Here is a 19075-nt window from a genome sequence, read left to right as displayed (position 1 = left end):
CCATGGTTGAAAACGATGGTTATACACCATGATTTTAACCATGGTTTTATAATAGTTTGAAAATTATGGTTATATAACCATGGTTTTAACCGTGGTTTTATGAAAGTGTAAAAACAGTGGTTACAATACCATGGTTAAATTTCCGTTTTACCATGGTTGAAAACGACGGTTATACACCATAATTTTAACCATGGTTTTATGATAGTTTGAAAATTATGGTTATATAACCATGGTTTTAACCGTGGTTTAATGAAAGTGTCAAAACAGTGGTTACAAAACCATGGTTAAACATTCGTCTTAGCAAGGTTGAAAACGACGGTTATAAACCATGATTTTTATCATGGTTTTAAGATAGTTTGAAAATGATGGTTATATAACCATGGTTTTAACCGTGGTTTAATGAAAGTGTAAAAACAGTGGTTACAAAACCATGGTTAAATTTGCGTTTTACCAAGGTTGAAAACGACGGTTATACACCATGATTTTAACCATGGTTTTATGATAGTTTGAAAATGATTGTTATATAACCATGGTTTTAACCGTGGTTTAATGAAAGTGTAAAAACATTGGTTACAAAAAGCATGATTAAATTCCCGTTTTACCAAGGTACTAACTTTGTTAGTCTGGGCCTATAAAGCTTGTCACGACTAACTCAGCTGTGCATGGACTAACGAAGGTTTTTCATTACTCGTATTTCGTAAAAAGACAGGCTTGACTATTAATTGTGGTTTCTGACTAACTAACTTTCGGCCATCCAAAGGCATGACTAAAATTATAAAGGCCTGCGACCTGAATTACTAACTAAGCAGGGCCGTTGTTGTTGATCTTGAAGGTAGTCGGGCCGGGGGTGGCCGCTGGTGTTTTTTTTTTTTTTTTAATAGGACTATATTATCTTTTTGTATAATTTCAAAATATGTCTGCCCAGTCACTAAACATTGTCTGTCTATACGTATATATATATATCATTTGTCATTTTGAACCTGTCTACTTTATAATTGTGTTCAACACGAATTTCGCGCATTCCCCGCCTGCCCCCCCCCCCACCCCTCCCGCTCATTTTCGCGCCCTTTTTTATGCGCGTCGATGTACTAGTAGTACCACCAAGTACCACATGTGTAACGCACAACCCGCACATGTATGCTATACACACCATAGACAAATGCACACACACACACACGTACGCCGTGCAGAATAGATACAATCAGCTTAATGCTGCGCTTCGAAGGCCAATTAAGGGCTAGCTAAGCTTCAAGTTCATGAAATTCAGGCAATTAACTGCATTCAACTAATTTTTTAACTGAAACTATAGGAGAACAGACAATTTATGGAACTGTCAGGAGATAGTTAACGGTAAGTAAGCTTATCTAATCAAGTAATCTGTTGGGCATTCTCGTGAATTAGTCCACTCCTGGCACCTCCTTGGCCTTGCATGACTCGGAAATTGAACACTCGGCGGATTGTGCGCGTACCGTACCAAGCCCGAGTAGAACCGTACGGTACTATACTGCACTCTGCAGCAGGCAGTGTCACTGTGCAGTGCAGTGGATTATTTCAAGAGTTTGCCTTAGTCTGTAATGTTGCTGCATTTATTTTGATTAGGAGTGTTGCATGGGTCTAGAAATGTATTCTGACTTCAACTTGAAGTTGAAGCCATGGCATTGGGGCTGGCTACATGTAGGGCCTAAAAGTTATTTATGGCTATATATTATAGGCTTAAGCTTGCCTTGGACTTTGCCTTTGGACCAGATTTATTATTATGGTGGAACACGTCGTATACTCATAGCCTAGTCCCGGCCCTAGCCTAGGCCTAACTTAGGCTAGCGCTTGGCCTACCTGAAAAAAAAACTTGTTGGCTGCCATCGAGTATGAAGAAAAATTTTGTACTAGATCTACTGGCTTAATTAATGTTAGACTATCGACTAGGGTCTAGACTCTAGATCTAGATCTATAGTATACTTTAACTTTTTAAAGTTTACGTTAACGGTTAGAGTACGGTGTCGGTGGTCCTAATTAATGTTATACTTTTGAACGGCAACAGCATTCAGTCCACTGATCTGTATTCTTTTTTTTTGATGGGTCTAGTCTCTAGGCCTAGGCTACAGACTCTGCTACTGCGGGTTAATTAGTCCTCATTTAATTAGTAATACTTGACCAATGGATCAGCTAGCTGCAAAGTAGTATGTTTTAATAAATCCTTTATTTTTAAGCGGGAGTACAATTCATATGTCTGTATATGTTTTTCCATGTGAAAATCTGTGTTTTTTTTTGGTAAGTTCAGAGTGTGGTTGTGGGAACGTGGCTGGCTCCTTGTTTCGACGATTTCTACAGCATGCATGCACATTACGATAGTAGATCTACACAGTTGTACACAACTGAAAGATATGCGCATTTTCCTAGCCATAGCGGCGATGATTGTTACCAAAAGAAAAGTAATGCCAATAGTTCTAGTGTTTACTTTCGAGTCTCCTTGGTATTTTCATATATAGGCCCTACAACTATTCATGAAAAATCCGAGGCCAAACCACGTAATGTGGAATTTCGTCACAAATGGGTTAAGTTATTAATTTAGGAAGTGTTGTTCCATATGTGTCACTAATAGTGGAATTGTCTGAAATTTGTATGAATTTTAAGTATGGTTGGTTATTATGAAATGAATGAATTTTCATGTGATGAAAAATGGAAATACCATCGCTGGACCGTTGTGTCGTAATAGTACTGTATCTTAATTTCAAATCAAAATTTTTAATAGACTACAATACAATTTTCTTTCCTGGTAGCGGGAAGTTAAAGGGATGGTCCAGGCTGAAAATATTTATATCTAAAAGTATATAAATGGAGTAAAATTCACAGAGTAAAATGCTGAAAATTTCATCAAACTTGGATATCAAATAACAAAGTTATTGATTTTCAAAGTTTATCAATATTTTTTGGAATATGCACATCATCATGAATATTCAATAGGTGGGCTGATGATGTCACATTTCAATTTTTTCTTATGTCATTACATGACATCGTAAATGTTTCATTTTTTCATACATGTGTAAATGATGTGTCTCCATTATGATGAAATAAGTTGAGGCAATAAATAACTAGTCCACTTAATCAGTTGTCAATCCAATTGTTTTAGTTCTTGGTAGCAATTTTTTTTATTAAACCAAATTTCACATAATAAAACACAAAAGAACAAGTGGGGATATGACATCACCAGCCAACCTAATGAATATTCATAAAGACATGCCTAGAACTGTTTCACCGGAATAATATCATTTGAAATTCAAAAACTTTATTTGTTATTCGATTTTGATTAAATCTTTAGCATTTTGCTCTGTAAATTTTCTTCTATTTATTGAGATATAAATATTTCCAGCCTGGACCATCCCTTCAATTTTACTAATATTCGAAGACAGGAAACTAATACTAGAAAAAAAGATAAATGAATGGAATATGTATCACCAAACCCAGACAAACATTGGAATATGTCTTGTTTGCCTCTTGCATCGAGGCAAAAACTGAATATTTGTGTCCATGTACATGCAATATCTTTTGATTACACACATTTATCCTGAAAGCTCTTTGCATACATTATTTATTCAAAATTCAGGTTTAGTAAGAAAATCAATTACTTTTCATTCCAGGTACAAATTTTTATTGATATATGGCCAAAATCAAAGAAGGGTGTTGGTAACCAACAAGTCAGAGGAGACCTCAAAACAGGAGCTGCTTAGGGTGGTGTGCACAACATTTGGAGTGAAAGAAGAAGATATTTTTCCTGCAGACATGGCAAGACAAATTCTACGATTTTGCAGACATGGAAGAGGACGAACTTGTGACAGGGCCATTGAGAGTAAAAATTACAAACTACCTGTGGTCCTCGGTGCACAGCAACTGGTGAATGGTGGAGAGTAAGTATCTGGTACCAAACAGAAACCCCAATTAACTCTCAATGTGCCATAGTCTTGCCCAAGTGCATGCCATTTAATTTCTTTGGCAATTGATTCATCCTTCTAGATAAATATTTTACTTGATAATGGCCAAACTTAAAGGCATTTCTCTTTTTCACATGACATAGTTATATATGAGACTCAACCAGAAGGATTATTAAAGAGGATTAGAACTTGGCCAGTAAAAACGCTTTAAACGTGTATGGGGCACCTTAAGAGTTGATGAATTAAGTAAATGTGAGTAAATGCATAAAATATGAGAATATTTCTTGCATTATAACTTACTAATGTTTGAGTATCACTATTGATGCAGGAATCTTACAGTGGCTACATTGTTGTGACATTTTGTCATGCATTTCTCTGTTAGATTTTACCTAAAGTTAATTTTTTAGTCTAATTCGCATGTATATATGGTTCTGCTATGGTCTTTCACCAAATGTTAACTGGTACAGTGTGTTTGTGACAGATAGTCGCAAAGTGTGACCAAGTGGAGCTTTTCTGTTCTTGTCTTTGGCAACAAGACTGGCGTGTCGTTGCATAAAACTTGCTATTATAGTAAAATTTGCTGTAAATATCTATTAAGGACTCGGATGAAAAGTGATTTGACAGAAACTAAATGAATGAGGATTCTAAATCTATTTTTTTTTTTCTTTTTTAAGTATAATTTTTTATTCTTTGTTTTTTCTTTTTTTAAGTATAATTTTTTATTCTTTCCAAATCTGACACTGTTGCAAGGCACATAGAGTGGATGAGCACTGAACAAAAGGCAGCCAGACTTCAAGAGAGTTGAGTTCTGCATGCAGAAGACACTGGCAGACAGAAGGGCATGGATCATAAATTCTGTCCCTCGGCCAAGGATCACTGATGACCGACTGAAGTATCCTTGGCTCTTTGATGAGGATCAGGTAATCTATGCAGAGTTTTCTCACCAGATTTTGAAATATACTGAATATCCCGAGATTGATTGAATGCTGACGGACGTTGATAGAGTTGCTTACTCAATGTTTCCCTATTACAGTGATTTACAGAATGTATTGGAAACTTCTAACTCCACATGGATTATCCAAACTTGCTCATAAACTTAATTTATTCAAGACTGCGTAAGGTGTGAACTTCATATGTGGTCCTTGTATGTAAAATTCAGGTTATTTTCTTGTCAAAGCAATATCACCTAAACAGCTTGAGGTATGGATGTAAAAACTTGGTGTTTAACATGTACCATCATTAGGAAGACGATTTGAATGGATTTTGGAATATGTAGGTCAAAGGTCAATTTGTGAAATTTATTTGTTTAAACACATGGGCCCGTATTCTGATAGCAGGTTTAATTTAACCCTAGTCTAAAGTTAACCCTAGTTTAATTAAACCTCCTCTAAACCTCACCTCTGGTCAAAGTGTAGTTTAATTATTTTGGTATTCTGATAGCCGGGTTTAACTAAACCTGGGTTAAACCCGGGTTTAAAATTCTTTTTGAAAATAATAACCCTCTTTTAACCAAGACTAGCACCTTTTTGGTAAATTACTGCTGCAGGGGTGATTGCAACAAAGTTGAAAAAATGGCACTAAAGTCGTTTTTTCTTTAAAAAATTGATATTATGGAAACTAATAACAACTATTGTAGTGAAAGAAAAGCATTCATCACCCATATATGGTAAGAAATTTTCATTTCAATTATATTTATTTTTGTTAATTACTAAAACATTTCAACCCCAAACCGAGTGACCTGCACAGTTTTTTGAGTATCAGTCCCATTTATTTATTTTCATGTTTGTCAAAATCTAAATTGAATAGATTCCCCTCAACCACTCTAGACTAGAGTCTAGACCCTAGTCCTAGATCTAAAACAATAAGCTAAGAGGTCGACGTCTTTATTCTAACTTTAAGTAAGGGAATTTTTTATAACTTTTGAGAGTAGTCTTGGGTCTAAATAGGCCTATAGTTAGATCTGGCCTAGGCCCAATTGTTTGGAGGAGAATTGAACATAGTTTTTACTAACTAAGTTAGGCCTAGGCCTATTTGATTTTTTTTTTACTTTCCTGAAGGAAAACATAGTCTAGTGAGTTAGTGGAGCAACCAAGACTGAAGATAAATATTGGTCTAGGCCTAGAACAGCATTCATGACTTAGGCTGGCTTAGCTTAGGGACAGGGATAGATTATTTATAGTACTATTCTAAAGTAACCTTAGGCATAGGCTAGATCTAGTGGAATGGATCTGATTTGTCTTAGACAAAAAGCTTTGAACAGTCTCTGTATTGGTTGTTCCGCTGAATTATGACACTCTACGTTGGCCTCTCTCACCAAGGCAATGTTATATGACAGTAAAATGTCAGAATTTTTAAAATAAATCCCCAGAAACAACGGTTATTCCTGTCTACAGACAGTACAGTGTTAGATCTGATTATCGCTGCATTGCTTGCCAAGTAACTGGGCCTGGCTAAATTTAGAATTAGTCCAAGACATCTCTCTACTCCTGTTTTAGGTCCATATCTGTTTCTTTGAAGAGTTTTTTATTCAAACATTTTTGGGGACTCGTTTAGGTTTCCAGATCCAGGACTAGAAAACGGGCCCAAACCTAGACCAACAGCTCAGTCTTGACTAACCCAGGGAGCTCCCTGGGTTAAGTCTTGACTAGACTAGGCCTGGCCTAGATTTATGTAAGAATTTAGATCTAGGCCTAGGCCTAACGTTAGTCTGTGCTATATATTCATTCTAGATTTCTAGCCTAGCCCTAACTGGCTGATCTAGTCTACTGTATGATCTAGAATCTCTAACGCTGGCCTAGATCTAGACTAAATAACTTAGACTAAAAGTTAAACCCTATCTAGACCTAGAACTAGATCTATATCAATGTAATACATGTAATAGGTCTAGATCTAGAGATTTGTAGACTCTCAACATGCTCAATGTAGATTCTAAATAAATAAAAAAGTAAATGTTGGCTAGTCTCGAGGCTAGTCTACAGTAGATCTAATCATCTAACGTTAGGCCTTAAAATAAAGTAGGCTGGAGATCTAACGTTGGATTATTTCTATTACTAGATCTAAAGGATCTAGACCTAGATCTAAAGCTAGGGACTGTAGTGGGACTGTAGTTCGAGATCTAAAGTTAGAGGTCTAGCAACCCCCTTAAAACTAGTACTAAGCCTACAGCTACATGTTGTTCTCTGTGTAGCCAAACAACAGTTAGCATTGTCTTAATCTTATTTTGGTTTGTGTAGTTACCGTACAAACACATATTTTGATGAATGAGAAAATGTGCCTTGCAGATTATTTTACCTCAAGTCAAAACCTCGTGTTCTAAATTTCATGAGCATACATGTAGGCCTATGTCATAAAATGAAGAAGCAGTTCAATCCATTAGATGTGTTTACACATTTATTGATTTAATATGCTGTCACCATGGCAACACAGTTTCCAACACACACAAATATATGTCTTGCAGATCTATACCTCAAAACCAATGTGTGAGCCAACTTTTATAAGAATTAGTTGAAAACTAATGAAGGAGTTCAGATTTTCACCTAATTTCATTATGTAATATGTTGTTACCATGGCAACATGATTTCTCATACATACAAAAATATGTCTTGCACATCTTCAACTTAAGACTAATGTGTGTGCCAAATTTTATGAGCATTGGCTGAAAAAAGATGGGAGTTCGAACTACCAAATTCTCACCTTATTCTCTTTATTTGATATGTTGTTACCATGGCAACACGATTTCTGATACAGACAAAAATATATCTTGGACATCTTCACCTCAACATTAATGTATGTGCCAAATTTCATGAGAATTGGTTAAAAACTGAGGAAGTAGTTGGAACAGCAAGATTTATACATAGTTTTTGCCATAATATACCGTTACCATGGCAACACAATTTCCGACACATGGAAATATGTGTCTTGCACATCTTTACCTCAAAACCAATGTGTGAGCCAACTTTCTTGAGAATTGGTAGAAAACTGATAAAAGTATTTTAAACGGCAAAATTTTTGCCATAATATACTGTTTCCATGGCAACACAATTTCCAAAAAAGAAAAAAAAAATTCTTACACCTCCTTACCTTAAGAACAATGTGTGTTCCAAATTCCATGAAAATCGGTTGAAAACTGAGGAAGTAGCTTGCAATGCAATATAGGCATACATTCTAAAAAAATTGTTGGCCATGATTTGTTGGATTTAAACCAGGCTTAAACTACCCCCAGCGCGAGTTTAACTTTTTGAAGATTTATTACCACACTTAGACCAGGGTTAACTTAAACCTTGCTATCGGAATACGAAACTTAAACCTAGGTTTAAATATGGCAGTTTATTACCACACTTAGACCAGGGTTAAGTTAAACCACGCTATCAGAATACGGGCCATTGTCACCTTAACAATTTGAAATATAAATGTGAAACTTGGTGCTAACATGTACCACTATAGGAGATGATCTGGATATATTTTGGAATATGTAGCTCGAAAGTAAATTTGTGAAATTCAGGTAATATCTTTGTTAATGCAATGTCACCTTAACAGTATGAAATATGGATGTAAAACCTGCTAGCATGTATCACTGGGAAGAGGATGCATTGAGTAGTGTATGTTTCATTGACTGTTTTTGAAAATTTGACTCAATGTCTCTAATCTTCAAATTAAAGGTCTAGTCCACCCCAGGAAAATGCTGATTTGAATAAATAGAGAAAAATCAAACTAGCATGAAATTTTAAAGTTTCGCTTATTTTCAACAAAACAGTGATATGCACAACTAGGTGAGCCAATGATGTCACTCACTATTTCTTTTGTTTTTTATTGTTTGAATTATACAATATTTCAATTTTTACGAATTTGATGATTAGGACCTCCTTGCCTGAAGCACAAAATGTTAAAATAATTGAATTCCACGTGTTCAGGGACGAATGAAACTTCATTTCACATGACAATGACGAGAAAATCAAAATATTTCATACTTCATATAATAAAATACAAAAGAAATAGTGGGTGAGTGATGTCATCAGTTCCCTCATTTGCATACCGACTGAGGTGTGCATATAAGCGTTTTGTGAAATGAGGCAAAACTTTAAAATGTCATAACTTTCTTATTTTACTTCCGATTTTGATGAAATTTTCAGTGTTATGCTTGTTGAATTTTTCTCTTTTTATTCAAATCAAGGTTTTTTTTTTTTTTTTTTTTTTTTGGGGGGGGGGGTGGACTTGTCCTTTAATCTTGCCATATCTGTGTTACCTCTGTGTGTGAAAAGTACATTAATTTATTTAGTTTATTCAGGGATTTTTTTTTGTATATACATATAGTCTTTCTACCTTGTCTTCTCAGTCAAACCAAATCTTATAAGATCAACAGCAAAAAAAAAACAGTTTTCAGGAGTATATGACATCATTCTGCATTCCATACTTAATTAAGCTTGACATATCTGTGCCAACTCTTAATTTATTTAGAATATTTATGATTGTTTAATGCCTCCGCCAACGAAGTGGCCGGAGGCATTACGTTTTCGGGTCGTCCGTACGTCCGTCCCGTTTTGTTTTGTCGAAATCTCAAGAACCGTGGAGTGGTTTTACATCAAACTTGGTATGAGGGTATATCCTGGGGGGATAATACTTTGTTTTGATTTTATGGTCACGGGTGAAAGGTCACAGAGGTCGTTATATACCTTAAAATGTCCTGTTCTTGTGATAACTTAACCATTGGAGCTAATAACTTCAAACTTGGTACATTCTTTATATACATAATAGAGGGAGAATGATCTGATTGGATTTTGGGGTCACATGGTCAAAGGTCACAGAGGTCAGTATGCCTTAAAATATCTTGTTCTTGTGTAACTAAAGGAATGTTAGAGGAAGTAACTCCAAACTTGGTACATATATGCTTGATATAGGGGGGGTAATTTGGGGGGGGTTGCAGGGCCAAGTTCAAAGATCATAAAGGTCATATACTTACAACTTTTTTATCCATTTAGTAATTTTCTTGTGTTTTATGAATACTAAAAATTATTTTCATACATCAAGTTTGATTGTAGGTCAGTGTATGCATGAAATTGTTCTTGTGATAAACCAAAGACTTCGATAGATCAATTTCAAATATGGACAATGCATACATTATGACATTGACTTGAGAAGTTCAAAGGTCTAAGAGTTCATGTCTCTTGTCACAATTGCTTGTAGATTCAATATTGATGGTTCTTGGATGCATATATGAGAGTGATCAATATGATAATAGAAAATATCAATCAAGGTTTTCCGTTGGGTAGATTTAATTTTATTGAATAATTTTTGCCTTATCCAAATATAAGTGAACACCAAATGTTCAGGCCAGCTATGGTAGGAATCGAACTCACGATCTCCTGGTTACTAGACAGGCGTCATACAACTAGACCACCAGGAATTAAGCCCGATGGCTATTGGCTGCTATTATGTGATATATCAACACAGTACTGTACCTGCTGCTATTATGTGAATCAAACCAGCTACCAGCCATCGGGCTTCTCGGTGGTCAAGTGGTATGACGCCTGTCTGATAACCAGATGGTCGTGGGTTCGATTCCTACCCGAGCCGGCCTGTAAAATTTTTTCTTAGCAGCTCAAACATGCACTGAACATTCAGTGTTTATTTATGTTGGGATAAGGCATAAATTATTTAATATAAAAAGAATAGAACAAATTTGAAGATTTATGGGAAATTACCTGTGCAACATATTTCTGATCTAGTGGCAATGGCGGAGGCATAAATTTCGACTGTGTGCAGTCGAGAATCCATCTAGTTATTTTCTTTTGTTTTTCGTATAAAGTCTTTCTAACATGTCTTCTTGGCCAAATCAGTTATATGAAATCAGCAGTAATAAAACAGTTTTCAGGAGTACATGTATACATTCCTTACTTAATTTAGCTTGCCATATCTGTGCTAACTGTTTGTGTGAAAAGTACAAAATTTATAAAGAATGTATTAAAATTTATGTGGGTTCTTTTATAGATATGTATTCAAACCTGCCATGTATAAAGACTTGCCTCTTTTGTCAGCTAACTTGGGTAATGTTTCCAGAGCTGTACATGTAGTACTGTATTAGATGTGTTTGACTTTATTTTTATTAAAAGTTTTCATTGCGTTGTTCTTAACACTGATTTGCATTTTGTCCCTTTTTAGGTCATTGTGTGATCACTCACTGATTGATACAATAAGTGGCGATGTGTAGTGTGGAATATGACCTCTGTCATATTATCTGTCTGACTGACCTACAATTTTAAATGTAATTTCTTATTATACCATCACCAATGTGGCTCTTTGATGATGTAGCCGAATGTGTACATTGTAACTGTATTTTAATTGACTCTTTTCTTTCGCTGATACACTAGAAACTCAATATACAGAGATTCCCAACAGTCAAATTTGCTGGTCCAAGGTCCTTTTGTTTTTGTGCCCTGGTGAAGTTAGATTCCAGGTATAATAACAAGGTTCATGATCCCAAGGTCCTCCTTATACTGAGTTTCCACTTTATCTCATTTCAGCAGATAATATGATAGAGGTAAAAAGCAGACAGGTTGGATGACGTGTATGCTGTGTATGACCATACGACCATGGTTATACTCTGGTTTGGGTGGTATAGCAGTTGATGGTTATACCAGAGGTCGGTTGTAAAACCATGGCTCTACTGTGGTTTGGTTTGTAGAACCAGGGATTTATCATCGTTTCTGGCTGTGAAACTACAGTTAAACTTTGGTTTGAGCTTGAGAACCACGGTTTTATTGTCTCACTTGCATAGCAGAAGTGAGACATTTACCATAGTTAAATCACAGTAACTGTAGTACGATCACGGTTGAAGGATGTCCAAACCATGGGCAGACCAAGGTGCACCATGGTTTAACCATCATCAGACCATCATGCACCATGGTTAAACCATGGGTATGTCGCACAATGGATCCAATATTAACCATGCTTTTACCATGATTTTGAGGATGCAAGACCATGGTAATTCTATGATTGGTTTGTAGTGAAACCATGGTTATACTTTGGATTTCATTGCATAACCATGTTATTATCGCTGTTTCTGTTTTAAAATCATTGTTTCACCTTTTCTTAACCATAGTAAAGACACTTTGAAACGATGGATTTACCACAATAAAAACAAGGTTGTAACCACGGTTAAACCATGGTAGCCATGGTTTATCTACAATGAAACCATCGATTAACTGTGGCACATTATGGTTAAACCGTGGTATATACAATGGTTAAACCATGGTTAGACAGTACTTTGACATGGTTTAACCATCATCATACAATATTGCACTAATGGTTAAAAGGTGGTTTTACCATATGATTGATCATGGTTTTACCGTGATTTGGGTTGTAATTATGTGGTTTGGCTGCTGTAAAACAATGGTTTCACCGTTTTCTAACCATGGTTTCACCTTCGCTTTACCATGGTTTTACCTACCCTTTACCATGGTTTTATACTTTCTTAACCATAGTTTCACCTTTTCTTAACCGTGGTTATAGTACGGTAAAAACACAGTTGTGACCATGGTTATGCCATGGTAATGTCATGGTAAGTGCGTTCCAATTTAACACCTTTTAACCATGGTTACCATGGTTTACCCATGCTAAACCTATAGTTTAACCGTGGTACACCATAGTTAAACCATGGCTAGACAGTACTTTGACATGGTTCAACCATCATCATACAATATTGCACTATGGTTAAAAGGTGGGTTTACCATACAATTGATTATGGTTTTACCGTGATTTGGGTTGTAATTATGTGGTTTGGCAGCTGTAAAACAATGGTTTCACCTTTTTCTAACCATGGTTTCACCTTCTCTTTACCATGGTTTTATACTTTCTTAACCATGGTTAAACTATGGTAAAAACATAATTGTGACGATGGTTATGCCATAGTAATGTCATGGTAAGTGCGTTCCAATTTAACACCTTTTAACCATGGTTACCATGGTTTACCCATGCTAAACCTATAGTTTAACCGTGGTAAACCATGGTTAAACCATGGCTAGACAGTACTTTGACATGGTTTAACCATCATCATACAATATTGCACTATGGTCAAAAGGTGGGTCTACCATACAATTGATTATGGTTTTACCGTGATTCGGGTTGTAAGTATGTGGTTTGGCAGCTGTAAAACAATGGTTTCACCTTTTTCTAACCATGGTTTCACCTTCTCTTTACCATGGTTTTATACTTTCTTAACCATTGTTAAACTATGGTAAAAACATAATTGTGACCATGGTTATGCCATAGTAATGTCATGGTAAGTGCGTTCCAATTTAACACCTTTTAACCATGGTTACCATGGTTTACCCATGCTAAACCTATAGTTTAACCGTGGTAAACCATGGTTAAACCATGGCTAGACAGTACTTTGACATGGTTTAACCATCATCATACAATATTGCACTATGGTCAAAAGGTGGGTCTACCATACAATTGATTATGGTTTTACCGTGATTCGGGTTGTAATTATGTGGTTTGGCAGCTGTAAAACAATGGTTTCACCTTTTTCTAACCATGGTTTCACCTTCTCTTTACCATGGTTTTATACTTTCTTAACCATTGTTAAAATATGGTAAAAACACAGTTGTGACCATGGTTATGCCATAGTAATGTCATGGTAAGTGCGTTCCAATTTAACACCATTTAACCATGGTTACCATGGTTTACCCATGCTAAAGCTTTAGTTTAACTATGGTTAAACACTAGTGCACCATGATTTCACCATAATTAAACCATATCTTACTATGGTTAAACTATGAAATTACTGTACAATGGATCCAATGCAAAACCATGGTTTTACCTTAACATCAAACCATGGTTTTTTTTTACAAGGGACATGCCGCCAGGATCCGGAGGGGTAGAGCCGCGGGGTAGGGCTGGTGAGCGCGAAACCTCACCGTGGAGGACTATCGATGAATTATTCTAATAAATTATTCCAATCAAATACACTTTTGGTCATAAAGGTGGAATTTTTTTTTTCACCAAATTTTCACTGCGTAATTATTACAACATGATTTGAATATGGCATTTATGGTGCATGATAACCACTTTACTTTATTATTCTGCCTTTTACACACGTTTGACGGTGATATTTTACAAGTTTATGTCCTAAGCGATGGATGTCATGAGCATAGAACAACAATGACGACAATATACAGTAAATTAAAGGATCATGAGATATTTATTTTCAATCTCTCTCAGTTTTCCAGATGACTTCTTTTTTGTGATTTCATGGACAAATTTGCATCAAACTTGAGTCATTGTTCTTACTCAGTCACTAGTATCGGGTATGTCCACCACTGGCACGAACCAGCATGCAGACGTCGTGGCATGCTGTCCACTAGCTTGTTGATGACGTCAACAGGCATAGCGTCCCATTTTTCCCTCAGAGCATCTGCCAACTCCTGCAGATTTTGAGGAATGACCTCTCTGTCGTTGATGGCTCGGCCTAGGGCATCCCATGCATGCTCTATGGGGTTCATATCCGGCGAACAAGCTGGCCATGGCGACTGTACGACACCCTCTGCCTCCAGGAATTCCCTTACTGCAGCGGCCCTGTGCGGTCTATCGTTGTCATTATGCAGTCGGAAATTGTGCCCATACACTCGTCTTGCATATGGAAGACAGTGGAACTCCAAGATATCCCTGTAGGCGGCGGCGTTGACGTTTCCGTCCGGAACCACCAGTGGCGTTTTCCCTCTATAATGGATGCCGGCCCATATCATCACTGAGCCGCCTCCGCCTTGAGTCGTCTCGTGGATACATTCATCGCAAAGGTTTTCCCCGGCTAATCGACGAACTCGTTGTCTCCCATTCTTTCGGTCAAGGATGAACCGGCTCTCGTCCGTGAAGACCACATGTTGCCAATGTCCTGGATGAAGCCTTCTGTGCTCCCTAGCCCAAAGAAGACGAGCTACTCTGTGGCGAACAGACAGGCGTGGACATTTGATCAACCGTCGTGCTCGGTATAACCATGTTGGAGTAATATGCGATTAACGGTTGACCGGGAAACGTTGATCCCATGATATTCTCCCCACAAGCGACGAAGACGGCTCGTGGGCAATTTCCGGTTTCTGCGGCTGAAATTCAACAGTTGGCGATCATCATCTCTTCTTGTGGTCAATCTGGGACGTCCTGGAGATTTCCGTGGCCGCACATTCCCCGCCTCACGTTGACGTTTCAGGATCTTAGAGACTGCACTCTGTGATATATCCCTAGGACTTCTGCGATATCAGTCTGCTGGTAGCCCTCCTGTCGCAGTGCTACCACTTTTCGCGTGTTGCTTTTGCCGTTGGACCAGGCATAGTCCAGGGAACGTCTCTACCGATTTTTATTTCAAAAGGTACAAGGAACTCGAAAAAATGCAACCTTCTTATACACAGTGCTAAATCAGGGAAAGGGACAGAATATCATATGCAAAGGCTTTTATAGTCTACAACAAAATAATTTATTACGTAATCAAAATTTCTCATGTTATAATGTCACCTGTGTAATGGGGAAACATTATGTAATCACTCAATTACCATTTTGTCTACGCGTAGCCTTTCAAATACCAACAAAACTGTCGATTTTTATTCAAAAATATTTTATTCCACCTTTATGACCAACACAGTGTATAATTCTTATAATTAGGCCTATACATCGATTATATAGATGATGATGAAAATCATATCATACTCATAACCATTATCACCTCATGTACATTTTACAGAACAACAAGTTGGGGACCTGTACTATAGCAATGGTCGAATGGCGGCTCGAGTTTCATCAGAATAGTATTATTATGAACAAAGGAACGAAAATATATGGTAATTGATTGTGTGGATACGTATCTGGTTAACATGTTTATGCCTCTTATATATTATTGTTATGCACCATTACCAACGATATTTGAATAAGCAAATAATTATCGGGATAATTATGCAGTCTGGGGGATACCAAAAGTTATGCAATTACCAGCGACATTCCCTATGCTGATCATAAATCTTGTTCCACTCTGGGTGATCTATTTCCAAAAGGTGTTAAATACGCCAGCAGACACCTCGACTCCTATCATGCCTATATAGGCCTATAGGAGAAAGCTGCAATCTATGTAATTTTAGCGGGCATGTACTGGAAGCGGACTCTTTCCGACAACTTCGTGGCAAACTCCAAGCAGACCGGCCAATGACTCACCTCGAGATATGTACCAGATGTAAGTTACATTCTTATCATTTATTTTTTATTCATTTATTTATTTACCATTCGTGGGATGGAACACTCTATCAGCAAATGCTGTTTTTCGTAGGGGTCCATAAACACACAAATATAAAGTACAGTATGCAATCAAACATGACAAAACCACAAAATCATATGAATTAAATCATAAATACATACAATATTGGTGAAAGAAACAAAATACAATATGATAATAAAAGCAAAATATAATTAAAAGCAATAGGGGTACTAAAAAGAAAAACTAACTAAATGTAAAACAATAAGAAAAATAACTTAAAGATAACCTAAACTCAAACAGGGGCTAAGGGATTTATTGAGGAGGGAAATGATGGAGGCGTTGCTAACAACAATAATCAAGATGAGGGGGGATGAGCATGTTTTAAGATGCGTTTTAAAGGAATATATAGCCGTCGATCCGATCACTTGAGCATTGGGACGATGGGAATGGGGATAGATACTGTAACAATTTACTTCATTATATTGCGATAGTGACACCCCATCCTTTTCACTTCCCTCATTCTCCCCCTCTATATACCCAGCGTCTTCAATCACAAATAAAGGATTTTCGTACCAGAAAAAAAATTGACAAGCAAAAAAAAAAAAAAAAAAAAAAAAAAAAAGGTCTTCAATCTTCAAATAGATCTAAATTATGCTAAATATGCCCGATTCTTTGCTTAAAAAAGCCTAATTATGCCCCAAATTATGCTGAAAGGGGTAGAAATTATGCCATAAAAAAAGTCTAATTATGCCAGAATTATGCTGGCATAATGAATTATGCTGAAAGGGTCGAAATTATGCCAGAAAGCATAATTATGCCAGTTCTGGCAACGTTGGTACTCTTAATCCGAAGACGCAAGTCATGAATATTCATATGTTGGTCCGAGTTGCCCGGCGATCACAAATAATATGTGCCCAATCGATGTGGGGCAGTATTTTACTCAATGTGGGAAGCCAGTATGGTTATTTAGAATGGGTAAAATTTTCAGTCATCACACTGAATAAATAAAAATGCCCAAAAGAAATGCCCAATGTTGGTTGGACACATAATTACCATCATGGAGCAATTTTACTCAATATTTTTAGAGTGTATATAGGGTTAAGTTGACTGGCTTAGTTAAGATTGAATTGGAGAGTTAATGCTAGCATTCAAGAAAAGAATTTCGGTTTTGCTGGTAACCAAGTTAATGAACTTCAGATCTTTGTAGGGTACTTAATACTGTTTGTTTTGTATGTGATTGAAAATGTAGCCTCTAGCTGTGGATGATGTTCAGTTTGGGAAATTAATTTGTAAGGAGGGTTCGGGAGTAGAATAAAAGAAGTAATTTTAATTGGAATTTGTATATATGAGAGTAGTAGAGTAGCTCAGAGAATTTTAATGAGATTGTATTCAGAAGGGTTTAAAGATGAAATGAGAGAAATCAGTTAAAGTCAAATGGATGTAAGCTTCCATGGGGAATGATTATAACTGCTCACCCCAGAGTCCAGACTACTTTGTGAAAAGCATCAGTGGGAATGCCTGGATTGATTAAAGACGTATTGGGTGAGTACGTGTAAACCCATGCAACTCAGTGTTCCAGCGAGAAAGTCTTCAGCCAACTGTCAAGACTGTGTACAATTACCATTGACATTCCCTATGCTGATCATAAATCTTGTTCCACTCTGGGTGATCTAATTCCAAAAGGTGTTAAATACACCAGACACATCCCTACACAGGCCTATAATAGGAGAAAGCTGCAATCTATGTCATTCTGGCGGGCATGTACTGGGAGTGGACTCTTTGCGACAACATCGTGGAAAACTCCAAGCAGACCGGCCAATGACTCACCTCACCTCGAGATATGTACTTGATGTAAGTTACATTCATATCATTTATTTTTATCTTTTTATCTATATATTTATTTTTCACTAGTGGGATGGAACACTCTATCAGCAAATGCTGTTTTTCGTAGGGGTCCATAAACACACAAAATAAAAAGTACAATACACAATCAAACATGGTAATGACAAAAGCACAAAATCATATGAATTAAATCATAAAAACGTACAATATTGGTGAAAGCAACAAAATACAATATGATAATAAAAACAAAATATGATTAAAAGCAATAGGGGGACTGAAAAGAAAAACTAAAAAAATGTAAAACAATAAGGAAAATAACTTAAAGATAACCTAAACTCAAGCAGGGGCTAAGGGATTGATTGAGGAGGGAAATGATGGAGGCGTTGCTAACAACAATAATCAGGATGAGGGGGGATGAGCATGTTTTTAAGATGTGTTTTAAAGGAATATATAGCCGTCGATCCGATCACTTGAGCATTGGGACGATGGGGATGGGGGTAGATACTGTAACAATTTACCTCATTATATTGCTATAGTAACAACCCCATCCTTTCCCCTTCCATCTCTCTCTCACTCTTCAATATATCCATCACTCTTCTTCTCTATATATCTTCATGATCTTTCTACTCCCAATCTCTCATGTGTCTATTTATTGATATCGCACTCTCTCTCTCTTCAGTTCTCTAGGCTTCTCTGGCTCGTCCCTCTTTCTCCTTTCAAGCTTCTGTCTGTAGCACTTCACACACATAATAGTTTCCCATGCATCTATCTCCCCTATTTTCTTTCACCATGCTCACTCCTATAGTTCTCTCCTTTTCTCTTTCAGTAATTATGTAAAAATTATCTAGTAGTGTATGAAAAAGTAATGCTATGAAAACACGAGTGTGGTATGATATTTATCATGTTTATTTTACAAGTCTTTCAATAATGATAAAGGTCAAATTCATGAGGGAACGTGTTGTATCTTTATTAAATTTTCTTGTCTCTTTGTAATTAAAAAAAATATGGATGCCTGAGTATCGATGAAACATCGTCAGGAATTTTCCTCAGTCAATACTAGAGGAAAGATATGGAA

At 36.6% G+C, this 19075-nt stretch overlaps 1 long non-coding RNA gene across 1 annotated transcript; it reads left to right on the top strand.

Annotated features, from left to right (window-relative positions):
- Positions 1–1289: 1289 nt before the first annotated feature.
- LOC135154228 (uncharacterized) lies at positions 1290–5974 on the top strand. The gene is made up of 3 exons (XR_010293601.1): positions 1290–1350; positions 3636–3902; positions 4677–5974. It is a non-coding gene; the product is annotated as an uncharacterized LOC135154228 (long non-coding RNA).
- The last annotated feature ends 13101 nt before the right edge of the window (positions 5975–19075 follow it).

The sequence above is a fragment of the Lytechinus pictus genome, chromosome 1, assembly GCF_037042905.1.
Source record: "Lytechinus pictus isolate F3 Inbred chromosome 1, Lp3.0, whole genome shotgun sequence".
In the NCBI taxonomy this organism is placed as follows: domain Eukaryota; kingdom Metazoa; phylum Echinodermata; class Echinoidea; order Temnopleuroida; family Toxopneustidae; genus Lytechinus; species Lytechinus pictus.
The sequence above is the reverse complement of the archived record's forward strand: the minus strand, read 5'-3'. Positions and strand labels throughout refer to the sequence as shown.